Genomic DNA, 19,782 nt, shown 5'->3' with positions numbered 1-19,782 from the left:
GTACTTGTTGTTACCCTGTCTGGCGCTCGGCATTAAGGGGCTAAAACAAAGACTGGTCGGCTCGGAGTCAGTATACTGTGTCTGAGTGGGGTATTCATGTTAAACTGCGGCATGGTATCTCAGTGTGCTAGCACTATAAATCGGCATCAGTCCGGACTAGTACAAGCAGCCATACACACACACATACACGTGCATGCACGTCGCTAGCGCAACGTTAAACCCCATTTCACCTCATTCACGAGGTGCAGATAGTCCGAAAATCCGAGTAACGATACGGTGTTCTATATAATAATGTTTGACATCTTAGGAGAAAATGAAGAAATGTGTATAAACGAGTCAACCCTTCAGATAAATTTCACGAAAGGAGACAGCGTTTTGTTACGATGACGTAATCTAATCAATTTGTGAACAATAAGTACGTCATATCGTGTTTGTCTCAACAATGAAGCATAGTGTCCTCATATAGTTTAAGCTGGCAATTCAGTATTGAGTGAGTGAGTGAGTTTGATTTTACGCCGCTTTTAGCAATATTCCAGCAATATCACGGCGGGGGACACCAGAAATGGGCTTCACACATTGTACCCATGTCGGGATTCGAACCCGGGTCTTTGGCGTGACGAGCGAACGCTTTAACCACTAGGCTACCCGACCGCCCTTCAGTATTGAGAATATGGACGATGAACATTGGCTTACCCTTCCGTAGTGTTAGTAGATGTGTCTACAACAACGAAGGCATTGGGCTGGATTGACTGAATGTTGTCGGCATTGTCACAGATGATTCTCGACAGCGAGGCCTTCTTCAATTCACTGATTTGAGCTGTAACGGAATGACCTCTTTATAAACGTTGCATTTGCAGGAATGGATTGAGAGTGAGTGGAATGGTTTTAAATCGCGCCCTCAGCAACATTCCAGCAGTGTCACTACGGGGGACGTCAGGCATGGGCTTGGACAGTGTGCCCACCTAGGGACTCGAACCCGGGGCTTCAGCCTGACAAGCGATTCTTTCACCACAAGCTAGCCACCAGCAACACCTAGATACATGCATGTGTTTCATAGCTATGTTACATTTCAGCTTCTTGTCTTCAAAGCTGTACTTGGTCCAAATTCACATATTAATATATGCTCCACTCGCCCCATAACTTTAAATTCATATTGCAAAGATTATGCATGTACTCTAAAGAAGCATTTTATTATATAAGTAGTATAATTAGTCGGTCTGATGAATTTACATACACAAATATTAACTTACAGGTGTTGAAAATACTAATAGAAACTGCTTACAGTCTGTGAATCCAGTGACTGTGTTTGTTGATTCGAACCAGAATCTGTCGCCATCCCTGACTTTCTTGAACTCTTCACCAATGAGACATGTGTATGTTTTTCCTACAGCTGCTGGTGCATTGCGAGACTCGGAGACGCCCCCACTGTACAGGTCAATATCATCCACGCTTTCACTGTGAAGAGAAATATGAACTATATGTATATGGAAAGCACGGACAGACTATCATCCTCAAGTCTGGGTTTGGCATTTAAAGGTGATGCAGATTGGAGAGCATTGACGGATGTCAACTTTTTTATTTTGAGGAACACAAGGTTTCGGGGTAAATGCTTACTTCTGCATCAGTTGAATGAATGCTAGGATGCAGAGAGCATATATGCATGTATATGAAAAATAATAGGATAACAAAGGTGGAAACTCAACAAGGGAAGCCAATAGTTAGTTAAGGGATGTTTGGTGATGAGCAATGGGCGAAAGGAAGCCAGGAGTTTTATTAGCACTGATTGGTAATAAGCAATGAACATGTTGGAGTCATCTGGGTTAATTTGCCTTGGTAGGGGGCTAATGAGTGAGTGAGTATGGTTTTACGCCGCTTTTAGCAATATTCCAGCGATATCACGGCGGGGGTCACCAGAAATGGGCTTCACACATTGTACCCATGTCGGGAATCGAACCCGGGTCTTCGGCGTGACGAGCGAACGCTTTAACCACTAGGCTACCCGACCGCCCTAGGGGGCTAATGAGACAGATACATGGTAGCACTGATAATAAAATCAATACGTCTCAAGCACTGGCAGATATGTTCCCTGGTTACGCTGGGGGGCACGGGTGGCCCAGTCGTCTAAGGCGCCGCGATTCGCTGTGCAGAGTTGCGTCCCTTGGGCACGCCAGAAACCTATGATTGTTGGTTCGAATCCCGGTTCGCCCTGATTATGTTTCTACGTTTGTCAGCATCATACCCGTGCTCGAGGGTTTCACCAAAGTGGTAAACGTCTAAGAACTGCATCACTTCGGGCTTTCCTCCTACATTAAGCTGACACGCGGCGATATAACTGGAATTCTGTTAAAAACGGCGTTAAAACAAACTCACTCACTCACTCTGGTCACGGTACGTGACTGGCTTGAAGTTGACTTCCATAAATTATCTCTCTTAAACTATCATCCTGTCCAACAATGAAATTATATTAACATCATATTCCCCTGCAAAATTGCTACGAATAACTTAAGGGAAATATATTTCTTTTTAAAACACTCATTGACTTAAACTTTGGCGCACGATCAGCGTTAAGTGATCACTGTTTGTTTATAATGATACAAATCGTCTATAATTCAGTGCTCCTTAACTAGAGAGCTCACCAAATACACCCAACTTATCATATTACTACACCTACTATATATCGGCCAGATCCTGACCCGCAAGCCTTCCAAAGTCCGACCCATTTGTGAAGGATGTGATCTTGGGTAAACCACAGTGTTCTCTCCATTCGTTGTAAGATGGAAGACCATGTTCTCTTCCTCTCTGTATGCTCAACGACACGATGTCAAACCCATCCTTGGCTGCCGAATCCGTCTCGAACATTCGGTCTCTCATTCCATCAACGTACCATGCATCGACAAGTTCTGCAGGAGCGTCCACGAAACTACCGACGACGTCATTGAGATTGTGGATGAGGTACTTGGTCCTCTTGAAGAGTTCCCCGGTGTCTACGACTTCGGAACCAATGGTTAAGGATTCTGGCACCATCGAGTGCCCAAATCTGAAAGCGGCTGTCGCGAAGACGTTGCTAAGAGTCGCGTCAAGGGTATCGTCATAGTTGTAGTTGTCGAAACCGAGGCCGTAAGCTGATATGCCGTCCTGGCCAAGGATTTCAGGCAACCATTCCCCGAATGTGATGACCTATCAGACAAAGGTAAATACAAGAAAATATGTAAGAAATAAACGCCGAGTGGGATTTGTTTATTGTACAGTAAAACACTGCAGGGAGAATAAACCATCAGGGCGCAGCTTCGAGTGGTTTATTGTCCCTGCAGTGTTTTATTGTAAGATTAACAATGACCACGAGTCGTGTATTTCTTATATAAGACATCAACATCATGTACAGCCTTTTTAAGGATGTTAATAAAAATAACAAGTTTTAAAAATTGTTACCCGTATTTAAATAATGATAACTCCCTGAACACAATTCGACCTCGGCAATGTCGGACAAGTCCATTTTATGAATAGGGGCGTTAGGTTTGGGTTTTCCTGGAGTTTCTGACAATTTTTACGTCGATTATCTATACCTTTTCTCCCAATACCGATTGTTATATCTCTCCCACTTTTGGATGTGATCGTTCGGCCGTTGCGTTTATCTGCGTTGCCCAGCTACATCTATGGGGAACAACTCACCAGACACTTCCCTCTCAAAAATTACGACGTCATCAAGTTGCGAGCGTATGTTCTAATCTCCAGAAACGTCATATATACGTGAATACGTAAAATGAAATATAAAAAATCATATAAAATATACTGAACCAAAATAAAAACTTCACAATCCTAAAATTTTAACATTTTGACCAGTTATCATTGTGGGCCCTTATTGTGTATTTAAACAGTAATGGCCACGTATTGTCTTCAGATAACACCCGTTTTTGTGCAGGTGAATCGAACAAAATCATGTGCACAGCACTATAGTGGCAAAAGTGTTTTTTCACGTGCAACTGGTCACGTGGCCATAATACCGCACGTTTTTTCAGCCATACTTGTAAGCAGTCATTAACAAAAAAGAAAAACACAAGAAAACAATAGTCTTTACGGCCATTTGTCATGCCACGCCTTTCAAATGTGCAACGTGAACGTGCCATCGGCATGTTGTAGACGGGAACGTCCGTAGCTGAAGTCGCAAGGACGATGGGTTGTAGTCGACGGACTGTTTATGATTTACAGACGTGTCTACAGCAAACTGGTACCAACGCTGATCGCCCTCGGCCAGGTCGACCACGTGTGACGTCACATGCAGAGGATCGTCAGATTGTCTTACGTCACCTCCGTAACCGCTTTTGACGGCTACATCAACCAGAAATGAATTGTTTAGGGGTAGACTGAGTGCGCAAACTGTTCGAAAACGTCTGAGAACTGCTCACCTTCAAGCACGACGGCCATACTGAGGGCCGATTCTGACTCAATTAAACAGACGTCAACGTCAATTGTGGGCGCAGCGACACTTACGATGGACGATGATTAATCCCTATTTAACCTTCGATTTGCTGATGGTAGGGCGAGGTTGTGGGGGCGCCGTCATGAACGTTACGCCCAGTTTTGTGTACATGAAGTTGATAGATTTCGAGGCGGAAGTGTCATGGTGTGGGGTGCTTTCTGTGGCAATGCACGTTCCAGGCTTCTTGTCATCCGTGGCAACCTCAACGCTGCTGCTTACCGAGACCAGGTACTGGCACCAGAACTTCTGCCTTTTATGGCAGCACATGGACCCGGTTTGATCTTCCAACACGACAATGCCAGACCCCACACAGCAATTTTGACAAGGAATTTCCTTCCGAATGCGGGAGTCAACGTCATGGACTGGCCGTCAAGGTCTCCCGACCTCAATCCCATCGAACACGTCTGGGATGCTCTTGGCAGAAGTCTCCGCACTCTCCAGAACCAACCACATAATTTGCAAGATCTTGGCACCATTTTGCAGCAACAATGCCGTCGTCTTCCCAATCATGTGTTCACAAGCATCACAAGGTCCATGCGGAGGCGTTGTGTGGCAGTTGTCAACGCACATGGTGGCCATACACGCTACTGAACTTGTGTGCCATCAGATTCTCGTGCTTTGGACTTATGATTTAAACTGTTGATGTTATTACCGAATACCGTAGGTGCTTGGAACAAATTATGGTTACCAACGTTAATTAAAATCCTTCTTTGGACATTAATGCTTAAAAATTACTTTCTCTGATACATTTGTCCGTTGCATTTCATATATGGGATTACTTTTAAAAATGTGAAGTTTTTAATTTGACTCAGTATATTTTTATAAAAAGACGATGAGACAAAACTGTTTTAGGTATCGGGAATAACATTTAATAACAATAATAAATAGCCTTCTGATAACATTATCGAGGGTTCGATTGTGCAAGGTTGCAATTTTGATTGGCTGTTGGTTTCAAGCTTTTGAGCGAGAGAACGCGCTGCATTGTACGAAGATAGATGGATATGGTGACGTCACTTCCGAAACGAAACTTTCGTGGTCAACGGGTCCAGGGAATTCTTCATTATGTTATGGACATAGTATACACCAGAAACTTAAGGACATAGCATACACCAGAGTCCCATGGACATCGTATACACCAGAAACTCAAGGACATAGTTTACACCGGAAACTCATGGACCAGAACTCAAAGACATAGTATACACCAGAACTCAAGGACAAGGTATACACCAGAACTCATGGACATAGTATACACCAAAATCTCAAGGACATAGTATACACCAGAAGTAATGTACATAGTATACACTAGAAATTTAAGGACATGGTAAACACCAGAAGTCATGGACATAGTATACACCAGAAACTCATGGACATAGTATACACCAGAACTAATGGACACAGTATACACCAGAAACTCATGGACAAAGTATATTCCAGTACTAATGGACATAGTATACACCAGAAAATCAAGGGCATGGTATATACCAGAGCTCATGGACATAGTAGACACCAGAAACTCATGGGCATAGAATACACCCGTACTCATGGATATCGTATACACCAGAAACTCAAGGACATGGTTTACACCCGAACTCATGGAGATAATATACACCAGAAAGTCAAGGACATGGTATACACCAGAACACAAGGACATAGTATACACCAGATCACAAGGACATAGTATACACCAGAAGTAATGTACATAGTATACACTAGAAATTTAAGGACATGGTAAACACCAGAAGTCATGGACATAGTATACACCAGAAACTCATGGACATAGTATACACCAGAACTAATGGACACAGTATACACCAGAAACTCATGGACAAAGTATATTCCAGTACTAATGGACATAGTATACACCAGAAAATCAAGGGCATGGTATATACCAGAGCTCATGGACATAGTAGACACCAGAAACTCATGGGCATAGAATACACCCGTACTCATGGATATCGTATACACCAGAAACTCAAGGACATGGTATACACCAGAACTCATGGAGATAATATACACCAGAAAGTCAAGGACATGGTATACACCAGATCACAAGGACATAGTATACACCAGAACACAAAGACACAGTATACAGCAGAACGCAAGGACACAGTATACGGCAGAACACAAGGACATGGTATAAACCAGAACACAAGGACATAGTATACACCAGAATTCAAGGACACAGTATGCACCAGATCACAAGGACATAGTATACACCAGAACACAAGGACACAGTATACACCAGAACACAAGGACACAGTATACACCAGATCACAAGGACATAGTATACACCAGAACACAAGGACACAGTATACACCAGAACACAAGGACACAGTATACACCAGAACACAAGGACATAGTATACACCAGAACACATGGACATAGTGTACACCAGATCACAAGGACACAGTATTCAGCAGAACACAAGGACAAAGTATACACCAGATCACAAGGACATAGTATACACCAGAACACAAAGACATAGTATACAGCAGAACGCAAGATCACAAGGACATAGTATACACCAGAACACAAAGACACAGTATACACCAGATCACTAGGACATAGTATACACCAGAGAGTCAAGGACATAGTAAACACAAGGACACAGTATACACCAGAACACAAGGACATAGAATACACCAGACCACATGGACATAGTATACTCCAGGCCACAAGGACATAGTATACTCCAGAACACAAGGACACGGTAAACACAAGAACACATGGACATAGTATACACCAGAACACAAGGACATAGCTATAGTATACACCAGAACTCAAGGATGACATTAGGCTGCGACGTCGTGGTGTGAATGACGCTCAACACGGCGTCACATCCTATGCCAAATATGTTCCTGTGTCCTATATTTGCCATTGCTTTATCCTCGGCATCGCATGGCGTTCAGAGTGTTGACTTGGAACAAGCACGGATGTCAACACCAGTGCGATCTCATTAAAATCATATCTAAGTTCTCGCACGCGCTAAACAAAGATCTGAGGACATCCCATTACGGGTCACGTCAGAACGACCTTTCGCGAACTTTGACCGGCCACTGAAATGACTAACAAGAAGTCGACATCAGCCAATTAGAAAGCAGCTTTCTCGAGCTTTACGGCACTCGTTTCAACCTGGCGACTTCCGTTTCAGACTACGCTTGAAAATATGTTGACGCAGTTCTCGATTAAAATTTTGAAAACTGAACAAACGAACATCCCGGAATGTCCAATATATGGTTGAGATTGTATAGCAGTGCGTCTCACATATACTGTGCAACGCCGGTTCCGTTCAAATGTTTATCCAACGGAAGCGAGAGATAGACGATAATTTTGACAGAATGTCCTCAGATCTTTGTTTAGCGATAGCGAGAACAAAGATCTGATTTGAATGAGATTGACACCATCTGCAAGTATTTACATTCTGCAGTATCATTCACTCACCTGTAATTCAGCGCCAACTATTCTTCTAGCCTCCTGGAAAAGTCTTTCATCATCCCAAAAAGGATGGACCGTCTTCAGAACCCCCGCAACACGATTGTGCTCTCTCACGAAGAGGGTGTGCAGGAGAGACAGGCCCGGGAACACATTCACTCGGGAGTCACCTAGTGGTATATGTCAGTACTATTAACAATATGGGACATGTTTAACATTAGTTTCACCTCTAATATTTTTTTAATGTGAAGTTAACACAATATAGGCTTTTCCATTGGACGAGAGGTCGGTCATATGACCGCGAAACTGACGTTTACGAGATTGTGTTCCTGAGATGACGTAAACACTGAAGGACTACTCTTTCATTCATATTGAACCCTGGGAATTCCTTCGCACGAGAAAAAAACAAAAGCATTGTTTCTAATCATTTAAACTCTTTTATCTTGAACTTACATTGGGATTCGACAGAGACTTTGACTGCATGTCCGTTCAAGAACATCCTCGCTACGACCCATCCCAGTGAACAATACGAAGAAATGCACATCCAAACTATAGACTCGATATATACAAATATTCTTTTGAAATGGCTTTCGTTCCTGTATCAGAGTTTGCACGTACCTGCTTTAAAACAGTAGTTGCTTGGATCAGAAGTGTCCAGGAAACAATCATCGTTATCTGCCTTTGGTAGGAGATTCCCATTGCTCACTTTCATCAAGCCAGCTGGAAGAGACAAAATGAATGAAGCGGCATCCTGCTAAAATCAGAGTCTGCTTTACGATTGCGACTAAACATTAAAATCAAGAATATATGTGTTTATAAGTCAGTGTCAAATATTGTTATACCCTGTGTTCACGAGAAGGTGGTACCCCCTCAAACACATGCAAGGGCAAGGCAAGTCTTCGCCCGAACAAACTCGAAACATAGGGAATTGCATCGGACATCGTTTTGTCATTGATGCGTCACATTTGGAAATGTCTTCCATTGCTCTACTATTAAACGCTGCTGGAACATTACTCGACATAGGTAAAAAGCGAACTTTTCGAAAGTTGAAATCACTTCTCTTGTCATACGGTCTTGTGAATTATATCCTATTGTAAGGGTCATCAGCAAATACAGTGCAAATAAGGTGCAAGTATAGATATCTTAAAAGCTTAATGAACATTTATGAACTGTAGTTATACCTATCTGTCATATCGTAAGAATACAGACGTGGGTTAGAAGCTCTTATTTGATATCTCATGGAAGGAGAGAGTGAGTGAGTTGGTTTTTACACGTTTTTACGGTTTTTACAAGTTCAGTCATGTCACTGCGGTCGGCTTGACATTGGGTCATCCCTCAATGACGCAGGAGGGACTTGGGCGTCCGTCAGTTGCCTTAGTGACACACCAAACCTAACACAACTGCACGTACGATGTCATGAAGTAATAAGGACCAGGGGAAGTGGATGATGTTTTGTATAAAGCGTGATCTAGAAAAGTGTGAGAAAGATCCTCGGTAAGAGAATGACGTTGTTTGACCGGCACATACCTCCTGACATTTTATCTCGGAGTTCATCAGCCTCCGCAGTGGAGACGCCATAGATTAGAGAGCCATCGATGAAGGCAGTCAGTCCGTTGTATTGTTGTCTGGGATCTAAATAAAAATAATGTCGGATATGAACATGACAAACGTGACCTGTATCACGCCTGTGCAGTCTGGACCCGTGAAGATCCGGGTACATACAATAGGTCTTCAGCAACCCATTCTTCCGAAAAAAGGCGACACTCTTGTCGTAAGAGGCGACTAACGGGATCGGGTGGTCAGGCTCGCTGACATGGTTGATGCATGTCATCGTATACCATTTGCGTAGATCGATGCTCGTAATGTCAACCACTGGGTTGTCTGGTCCAAACTCGATTATTTACAGACCGCTGTCATAAAGCTGGAATATTGCTGAGTGCGCTTTAAACAACAAACAAACAAACAAACAACCCAGAAGGCATATTGACAACAAAGGCACGGTTCAGGTGACACACAGACGGATGAGGCCTATGAAAGCTGTCCTATCAATACGTATCAACATAATGCAATATGTATGAGGGCACAAACTTATCATACAAAAACAAGACAAATTAAAGGAAAAGACGAAAATAAAATATACACATTGTCTCAACTTGTTTTGATTTACGATTTCCCCCATTTATATGTTAACAGTCAGTGACCTTTGTTCCTTTCTTCTGTTTACATTTATTTGGGGAAAAAGGCCACGTTAATCCAAACGTAACTGGAAAACCATCCGGATTAACGAACGTAAAGAACAGGAAGTTACGTCATATGTTGTAATGAAATTGTATATTTCTTGTTTATCATGTAATGGGCAGCTTTCTCAGCCAGAAAAGCCAGTGGATAAAAGCCATGTCCCTTGGGGTCATTTCAGATAAATATGAGAATATGTAAGGTCAGCTTGGTACTTCTTCAGTGTTTGCAAACAAACATGGCGTCGCTCTTGTCTGACGCCGATCGAGTCACGTGACCATCCGGGTTCTGTACAAGGTCATGGTTTGCTGAATACAAAGTTTATTTCTAATATGTGATACTCGCCATCCCAAAACACGTTGCTTGCAGAGATAAGCAGATAAAAACTTACTTGTTTTGCTTGTGCCTGTTCCCGAGGCCGCCTCGGATCTCACGGAGTTCATGCACCTCCCATCGGGAAAGAACGGATCACCATTCGGAATGTGCATAGGGTTACACGGGGAGTCTTTGCTGAGAATTAGAAGACATTTACATAAAACCTTCATATGGTGTTATTGGTTAACTTTATACCCCGTCCACAAGAACCTCTGTGTGTGTGTATATGTGCCCACTTGTGTTAATATGCACACGTCATGATGCTTGTGATATGAAGGCGTTTACTCTTTTGTGTATAATTGCGCTGTAGGTATTATGTAGTCTTGTGAACGTTTATGCCAACGCCATAGGATGATCTTAATTAATTTATTTGTTGATACCACACAACTTGTCAACAGTTCTCTATTCAGAATACAGCATCTTCCTGAGGCAAGGGCGTTACGGACTATAAATGTCCACTTTCCACACATGAAAACTGGACTTTCATAGTCAGCTAACTCCCTTGCCTCAGGAAGATGGTATACAGCAGTACAAACTTTTATGCGAGCGTCCAGAGGTGGGCGTACAGTGTTTTCTTTAGGTTTCAAGGAGCCAAGAAGTTTTGGACAGATTAAATCAAACACATGTTGGTGTATTCAAAGATTAACTCTCTTCTCATTCGACTTTGACTGCAAAACAACCTTTTCGTGAATAGACTGATGGATAGGTGTGCCTTAGACCTTTCATATACTTTATGTACACACTTTAGTTAATTACCTATACACATGTATATTTTGGGTCAATGTGGGTCAATGTTGTGCTTGTGAACGGGGTATACTATGTAGGCATTTAGGTAAACTTAAAAAAATTCTTCCGATTTTGTTGCGAATGTCAATTTTTCTAAATACATCTAGACAATTTCCTAGAGATAACATTCCACAACATTCATAGAAAACAAACCTACATGGGGGCGTGGCCTAAAGCCAAAGAGGTGCATGCCAAATGTTTTCATTGGCTGACATGTAGACTTGAAGAATAAGAGGAAGAAGAAGGAGAACGGGGAAAAGAAGAAGAGGAGGAAGAAGAAGAAGAGGAGGAGAAAGAAGTAGAAGAAAAAGAAGACTAGAAGAAGAAGAAGAAGAAGAAGGAAAATATTTTATTAGAGTATCACACATGCCTCGTGCCCGGCATATACTGTTTCTGCTATTTATGTTAATTCTTCAACATCAAAACCGTTTTGAGACGTTTTCGTCTGTCATTTGTTGACGCTACTTTCGTTTTTTTCCCAATATAAATTGGATGATGCATTTGTAATTAAGCGTGTCCTAAAGTATTAAAATCTGAAAATACTTTGAGTATAGTTTTCCTTTAAAAGAAATGAATATGAAAGTCAGTTCAAAATGCAAATAGGACTTACTTGCTTTGAACTGAATCGGGCCTTGTGCAACAATCAATATCCACGCCGTTATCTGTCACAGAAGAACACTGAATGAACACAGCATATACATTGTTGATATGCAGTTTAACATATGTGTTATGACGATACTATACATGCTCATGATTGTAAACAGAATTAACATTTATCATCATCATCATCATCATCATCATCATCATCATCATCATTTTAATTAACCGAAGGCTTTTCTTTGCTAAATTTGCTTTAACATCCTTTCTTTCCAACTTTTTGGAGTTTAAAGTTAACAATCATCCTTGACAATACTGTGCAGCAATCGTGTGGGCTGCTTAATAACTGTATCTATTTATATAAAAACACCGTGAGACGAACTCGTCATCACTCTACGGACCTGTCGTCACTGGAGTTTCGGTAAAGTCGTGGTCAATGAAGTGCCCCCACTGCATCAGCATGACGGTGTTCTTGTCGGAGATAAAGCTTAACTCGAAATGAACGTGGTTACTGATGGCCCGGGGGTGAGGCAAAGTGGAGCCACTGGTAGCAAGCGTCCGGGGGGTTCCAATACCTGCAGTCAAAACAGATCATACCTTCAACCCCAGTTAGACACAGGAGTGTTGGGGATGCGAAGAGAGACGTTTGCAATATACACATGGACTGATTCCGGGCATATACCGAGGCTGCCGTCACTGCTCGTATGTTCAGAATACTGCTAGTTGGGCAATTAACACGTATACCTGTTGTTCCAGCAGGCACGCCCATAACATCTGCCCCTAACTGGATCGTGACATTTATTCATATATATTTCTTCCTTTTATCCGAGGATTCCAGCTTATAATTTACCCCATCGCGTTATACTGGTCGTAATTAAGTTTATTGTTTGTTTATTTGTTGTTTAACGCCGCACTCAGCAGTATTCCAGGGGTCTGTAAGTAATCGAGTCTAGACCAGACAATCCAGTGATTGACACCATGAGCATCGATCCAAGCAATTGGGAAACGATGACATGCATCAACCAAGTCAGCAAGCCTGACCACCTGATCCCCTTAATCGCCTCTTACAACAAGCATCCAACAGGATCGGGTTTTGAGGCTCGCTGTCTTGGTTGATGCACGTAATTAAGAGGTGGCTTAATGGATGGGTTGGTCTGTTTCGGTAACTTGCATTTGGTTGATTGCTTGTCATCTGACCCCAACGGCATGGATCGTTGCTCATAATATCAATCACTTGCTTGTCTGGACCAAAATATATTATTAACATGCCGCCGTCCTATACTTGGACTATTGCGGCATTTAAAAAGCACATGCATTCATTTCTTGCATTTTTTAATGTGTTTATTCCGTTGGAGCTTTTGTCTTAATATTTTTTAATGGTCCGCCCCTTATGTCAATCATCACTTACCGTCAGTGTACACGGGGGGGAGTACCCGAGAGAATGGGGATCCCGCCGTCCCCCACTGGGGGTTGTTCAAGTTGTTACAACTCCCGTCAATGGTTCGGTAGGGCTCTGTGTCGTCACAGGCCGGAGCTTGCCTGTAACAGAGCCATTCAACATATGGCGGATAGTCTATGGTTGATCTACCCCATCCGTTGAATTGGGTATCATAACGATAATAATAATCATTCTCAGCTCCCTTTGGACTATACAACGGCATAATGCGACTCATAAGCAAATGAGGTCACATTTCCGGAACTACTTTTACAATAAATTGTTCGATAGGCATTACTTAGAAGTTGACGGATGACAAGTAGACACAATTTATGGATAGCAACTTCTCTGTTTCTGTACAGGCTGCGTTTCTTTATACTGTACGGTTATAACGAACACGCTTATAACGAACTGACCGATATAACGAACTTATTTTTAGTCCCTTCCATTTGTTGTATATATGCTGTATATATGCTTATAACGAACTACGGTTATAGCGAACTAAATTTAGTGGTCCCTTTGAGTTTGTTATAACCGTAGTTTACTGTAGATTCTTAAACCGCTGTCAAGTAAGGCTGAAACAACGGTATTGTTTGACAACGGTATGAGGATTTATGCCGAAACGTTGCCTTTACGGTAATAAAGAAGATGTTATCCATAAATTGTGTCTTCTTTACCTTTCTAGTGTCTACTAGCTTAAATATTGCATTCTCGATCAGTTTATATAGTTGTTGTCCCTTATGTTGGTGCTTCTGTACACGAACTGGACTCTAAATCATTAGGCACTATATGGTTCACTCTAGAATTTTATCAATTTAGGGTTTCTAAAGTTACTTTCATTGACTGAATTTATGTCAAAAACAGCGATTTGTAAGAATGACACACTAATAATGAGGAGAGTGTTACAATCGTGCTTCTGTCTCGTGAATATAATAAACTGACGTCCAAAAGAAACTTTACCAACTGAAAATATAAATTTCAGAAAAAGTATATTTTTTTTTTCGATGAAGTCTATCTAAAACACATAACCTTAATACAATAGTAGTGTATGTAGAAAATGTTAATCGTCTGTTACATGTTTGCGAGATCACACGCGAAAAAGTGAAAAACACGTGTACCACGGACAACTGCAAATGCACGTGCGGGTAAGGGTATAAAACGATTGCAACGGCAAGTCAGACATCCACAGTGATAAAAAAAACACAAAAGAAATGCCACGACTCACAGTCGAACAACGTGAACGAGCCTTGGGTATAGTACAGATGGGAGCCACCCACGCCCATATTGCACGAACCTTCGGTTGCTCCGTGTTGCCGTTACCAACTTGATGCAACGTTGCAGACAGACAGGGCGGACCGCTGACAGGCCAAGAACAGGCAGACCCAGGGTGACCACGCCCCATGATGACCGGTACTTGCGTACCTTGCACCTCCGAAATCGCTTCCTGACAGTGACGTCATCGGTGACAAATGCCTTAGGTCACAGGGTTAGTCGACAGACAGTGGCCAGGAGACACAGGGCTCATGGAATCAGGGCTTTTAGACCATACAGAGGACAGCTATTGACAGCGCAACATCGTCGTCTTCACTTCAGGGTTGTCCTCACTGACGAGAGTCGATTCTGTATGTTTAGGGCTGATGGAAGACAACGTGTTTACCGCCGAAGGGGTGAACGAACGGCGGCGTGTTGTGTGCAGGAGGTCGTACCATATGGTGGAGGGAGTGTCATGGGGATCTTTGGGCAGGAGAGGACACCGCTGGTCATCATTGACGGAAACTTGACAGCTCAGCGTTACATTGATAACATTCTTCGTCCAGTTGTCCTACCATTTCTCAAACAGCAGCCACGTGGTGTCATTTATCAGCATGACAACGCAAGAGCCCATACAGCCAGAATTGTCACTAACTTCCTCGCAGCCAACAACGTCAACGTCCTGCCGTGGCCTGCACGCTCACCCGTCATGTCCCTAATTGAACACCTCTGGGACTTGATGGATCGTCGTGTTCGACAACAACCACACTCTCCAGCCAACCGGCAATAACTGATCTTGGCCCTCCAAGAAGAATGGCGTCAAATCCCACGTGACCTCACCAGACGACTGACTTTTTCTGTGCGTCGAAGAGTTTTTGCGTGTATTGAGGCATTTCGTGGTCACACACGCTACTAATGACTTGATATTGAACGTGAGCGATTGTTTATGTACTCTGCCTATTGTCCATGATTCTGAAAGCTCGTGTTTTGTACCACACCCAACTTTGGGGGGGGGGGGGGGGGCTCTGACGTCATTCTCGGTCGCGGTATGATTGTCATTTTAAGTGTTGATTATGTTGATATATTGATCTTCTCAATACACTTTACTTTATGCATGTATGTTTTGTTGTTTTTGAGCAAGAGTGATTTCAAACTCTGGTAAAGTTTCTTTCGGACGTCAGTTTATATAGGAATAAAATATGTATTCCGCACCGGAGCCTCGCTATTCCTTAAATATAAATGCTCAATAAAGACTATACCAAAAGACGTACTTGTAGTTACCCTTCCTTAAAGGTTCGTCATTTAGGTGATAGAACAAGAACGCGGGAGTCGCTATACTGTGGTGTATCCAGGGTACTTTGAGGCACACACACATGCACGTCACTATATACGTGCAATGTTCTTCAACGCAACCCCATTTCACTACCATTAACAGATTATATATTTGATGATGGATGTGTTCACTGAAAGATGGGGTACACACAAAAAAACATGAAGCAAGCTATACAAAGTATGTATATATCGAGTACGGGTGTTCTTTTCTGCTTCTTGGGAACTATGACCGATCAGTTGGCCCTATTGCCTGTAACCTGCCTCAGCTGGTCATCCACGCTGTCTTCATCCAAATCATCATTGAAATGTACGTTGATATTATGACAAGAAACTACTGTGATTGAAGCATGTGCATAATATGTCCAATTCTACGTGGAAAGACATGAAGCAAAATGTGTCCGGATTAACCAGGTCCGAATTACTGAATCAGGGGGTGTAGTACCGCCTCTATGTCCGGGGTGTCGGGATAAACGGGGTTAACTCTGTGTCGAATACATACCCGTTACTGTTGGCGGGATCCGTGTAACTCCCCTCCGTCGGGGGCCGGGACAGATGGGCCCAGGGCGGCCTGCCTCCCCCTCCCCCTGTACAGAAAACATGGGAACAGTTCAGTTCCAATAGTTCTTCCTCGTATGCTGTTTAAATGTCCTTCTCTATTTGAAGATACTAAATGCACAATGGCTCTAAATCAGACGTATGTTTGACAGCTTAATGCACGGAAATATCACCAGTAGCACATACACAATCACACTTACTCACACACACACACACACACAATCACACAATCACAAGTACACACACATAGAATCACACACACAATCACGTAAAGATCACGTAGAGTCACATATATACACTCACACACACAATCACACGTACACACACAATCACACATACACACACAATCGCACGTAGACACACACACTCACACATACACAATCAAACGTACACACCCTGGGTCACACAATGGAGACGGAGTCCTAAGTTGGATAACTTATTCTAAATCCATTTCAATCTGAATAAAAGATGTTTAAACTAAACTACACACACAATCACACACACAGAGTCACACACATTCACTCACACACAAATTCACACGTACACATACACACACAATCGCACGTAGACACACACACACTCACGCATACACAATCAAACGTACACACACAGTCACACGCATACACTCACACCGCTCTCACATACAATCACACGTACACACTCACAATTGCACGTACACACAGACTAACACACACACTCACACGTACACAATCACAATTGCACGTACACACAAACTCACACACAATCATACGTACACACACACACACAATCACACGTACACACACACAATCACACGTACACACACACGCGCGTACAGATGTGCGCATTCACGCACGTATTGCCTCAAACACATTCCAACATACACACTCCAAATCATTATAATTACCTGATTTTGCTTTCAAAATAATTCTTTATGTGGTGAGCACTTAAACATGCGGGCGTACTCGACTGGAGGGTTTTAAGATAGTGGCAGGTTAACGGGTCTTTCAAAAGTATTCATTTTTTATAAACGCTAATATGATGTATGTGAAGTATGGTCAACAACATTTCATTAACTGTATCGTTTTCTTGCGAATTCAAACCATAAACGAATATATATATATATATATATATATATATATATATATATATATATATATATATATATATATATATATATATATATATATATATATTCGTTTATTGGTGTATTGGTGTTTATATATGCCAGCAACAGATATTTTACGCCCGTTTCCTAATGTTCATTGAAAGTATGTTCGAAACATAAAAATGTTGATAAATGTTGTTTTAAGTTTCTTTTTTCGGTTAATATATTTTTTCGGAATATATTGATTTCGAGAAGAGGAATATAAAAAGAAAGTATAAAAAACAAATATTGCCACACAAGTGATTTAGAAAATATTTGTTGAATTTGTTTGCAAATATTCACGCAACGCGCAAATACGTAATACTATGTATTACATTTAATCCCTTTGAACCTAATGCATTGTGTATAGTTTAAAAGGTAGTTACTTAAATGTAATACGCTCATTGCAAAGTTAGCCTCATGGTAAGAATAGATTAGTTCAGTTTTTGTAATCAGCTTTTTCTTTGTTTATTTAAAAAAAATATTAATAAGTTTTATTTTTTAAATAATTAACATTTCGATAGTTTATAACATTTTCTTAGTTTTCACATCTTAGATGTTTGTTCATAGGTAATATTTGTGATACTATACCATGGAAGATATGTATACTATGCATACACCAACCAAGAGAAATGTGACTCATTTAAACCTAAATACAGTCGCGGACAGCTTCTCATTTGACTAAAGTTTAAAATCCACGGAATAAAACATTCATTTTGTCAAACACTGTGTGCGTTTCTGCACATGTAATACTAAACTCTGGCAGCATTAGTTCGCCCAACATTTCAATCAAAATCTAATTCAGTATTTATAAACCTCCAGTGACGTCATCCTATTGTTCTCTGGTCGGGTTAAATCTCATAAACAGGGACGCTGTAATGTCCCTGGGATTTAATATAATGTCCCCGGGATTTTATAGGATATTCAAGTCATGTTTGCTATATAATGTGTTATAATATCCGATGGATTTTATATAATGTCCTGGGTATTTTATTTATACAACTTCGGTTCAGATTGTCACATGTAATAAAATGTAAAATCAAATGACAAATACTCTCTTTATATTCCCGAAGATCGAACACGCAACCTTCGTATTTGTAGCCCAGTAAGTGTACCACAAGGCTTCAGAGGCTCTGATATTCCAAAATGTTTTTAGGATGTCCTTTTCAGGATCCGTATGCCAGCAAAAGATATTTTACGCCCGTTTCCTAATGTTCATGGAAAGTCTGTTCGAAACATAAAAATGTTGATAAATGTTGTTTAAGGTTTCTTTTTTCGGTTCATAAGTTAGATAAAACACTTCCCATCGTGTTCTTAGTGATACTGATAAACCCTTTCCCTCGGAATATCCCTCGGGATGCGGGTTTTAAATATCATAACAACCCTCGGACGTGTTTTATCCTATACATAAAAACCCGTGAACATCCGGGTCTGTCTGCAGCAGCCAATGCTTATCGTAAAAGGCGACTTTCCTTGTCGTAATTATTAGAGGCGACTAACAAGATCGGGTGGTCAGGCTTGATAACTTGGTTAATGCAGGTCATCGTAATTCTGGAAACCCAATAGTCCAGAAACTCTACTGTCTTTGCCCTGTCTGTTTTCATGGGAACATACCAAGGAAGAAAATATTAAAGAAAAGGTTCAAAAACTCAATATGTACACTAAGATTGGCCCGTGGGCGAGAATATGTTCCTTTACTTAAAACTCATGTTTTTGTTTCGCAAATACACAAATGTATTTCTTTCATGTATCATGACACATAATTTAACTCAATTTAACTTAATTCAACGATTTTATAGCGATATTGAAATATTTCGCCCATGGGCGAGAAAACGGTTTGGCCCATGGGCGAGAACATTTTCCTTTGCTCAAAACTTGTGGTTTTGTTTCGCAAATACATACAGGTGTTCTTACAAATGTCATGATACTTTATGTAACTCATTTTAACTTAATTCAATGATGTTATGCATCATAAGGGTTGCTCCATTATGAGAAAAGGGTTGTCCCATAGGCAGACCCATGGGCGAGAATATTTTCCTTTGCTCAAAACTCATGTTTTAGTGTCGCAAATACATACAGGTGTTTGTTTTAAACATATTTTATGGACATATATGGTCAACGGGATTGGGCAAAAGTTATCCAACTTAGGTGGCCCTTTCCCTACTCTATATGTACAGACAT

General features: G+C 41.5%; 1 pseudogene; it reads right to left on the bottom strand.

The window, feature by feature from the left end:
- Positions 1 to 692: 692 nt before the first annotated feature.
- LOC124112451 overlaps positions 693 to 19,782 on the bottom strand; it is a 37,820-nt pseudogene continuing 18,730 nt past the window's right edge.

The sequence above is a fragment of the Haliotis rufescens genome, unplaced genomic scaffold, assembly GCF_023055435.1.
Source record: "Haliotis rufescens isolate VD_foot unplaced genomic scaffold, xgHalRufe1.0.p SCAF_12, whole genome shotgun sequence".
NCBI classification, from domain to species: domain Eukaryota; kingdom Metazoa; phylum Mollusca; class Gastropoda; order Lepetellida; family Haliotidae; genus Haliotis; species Haliotis rufescens.
Note: the sequence above shows the minus strand (reverse complement) of the source record. Positions and strands in the feature narration are given on the sequence as shown.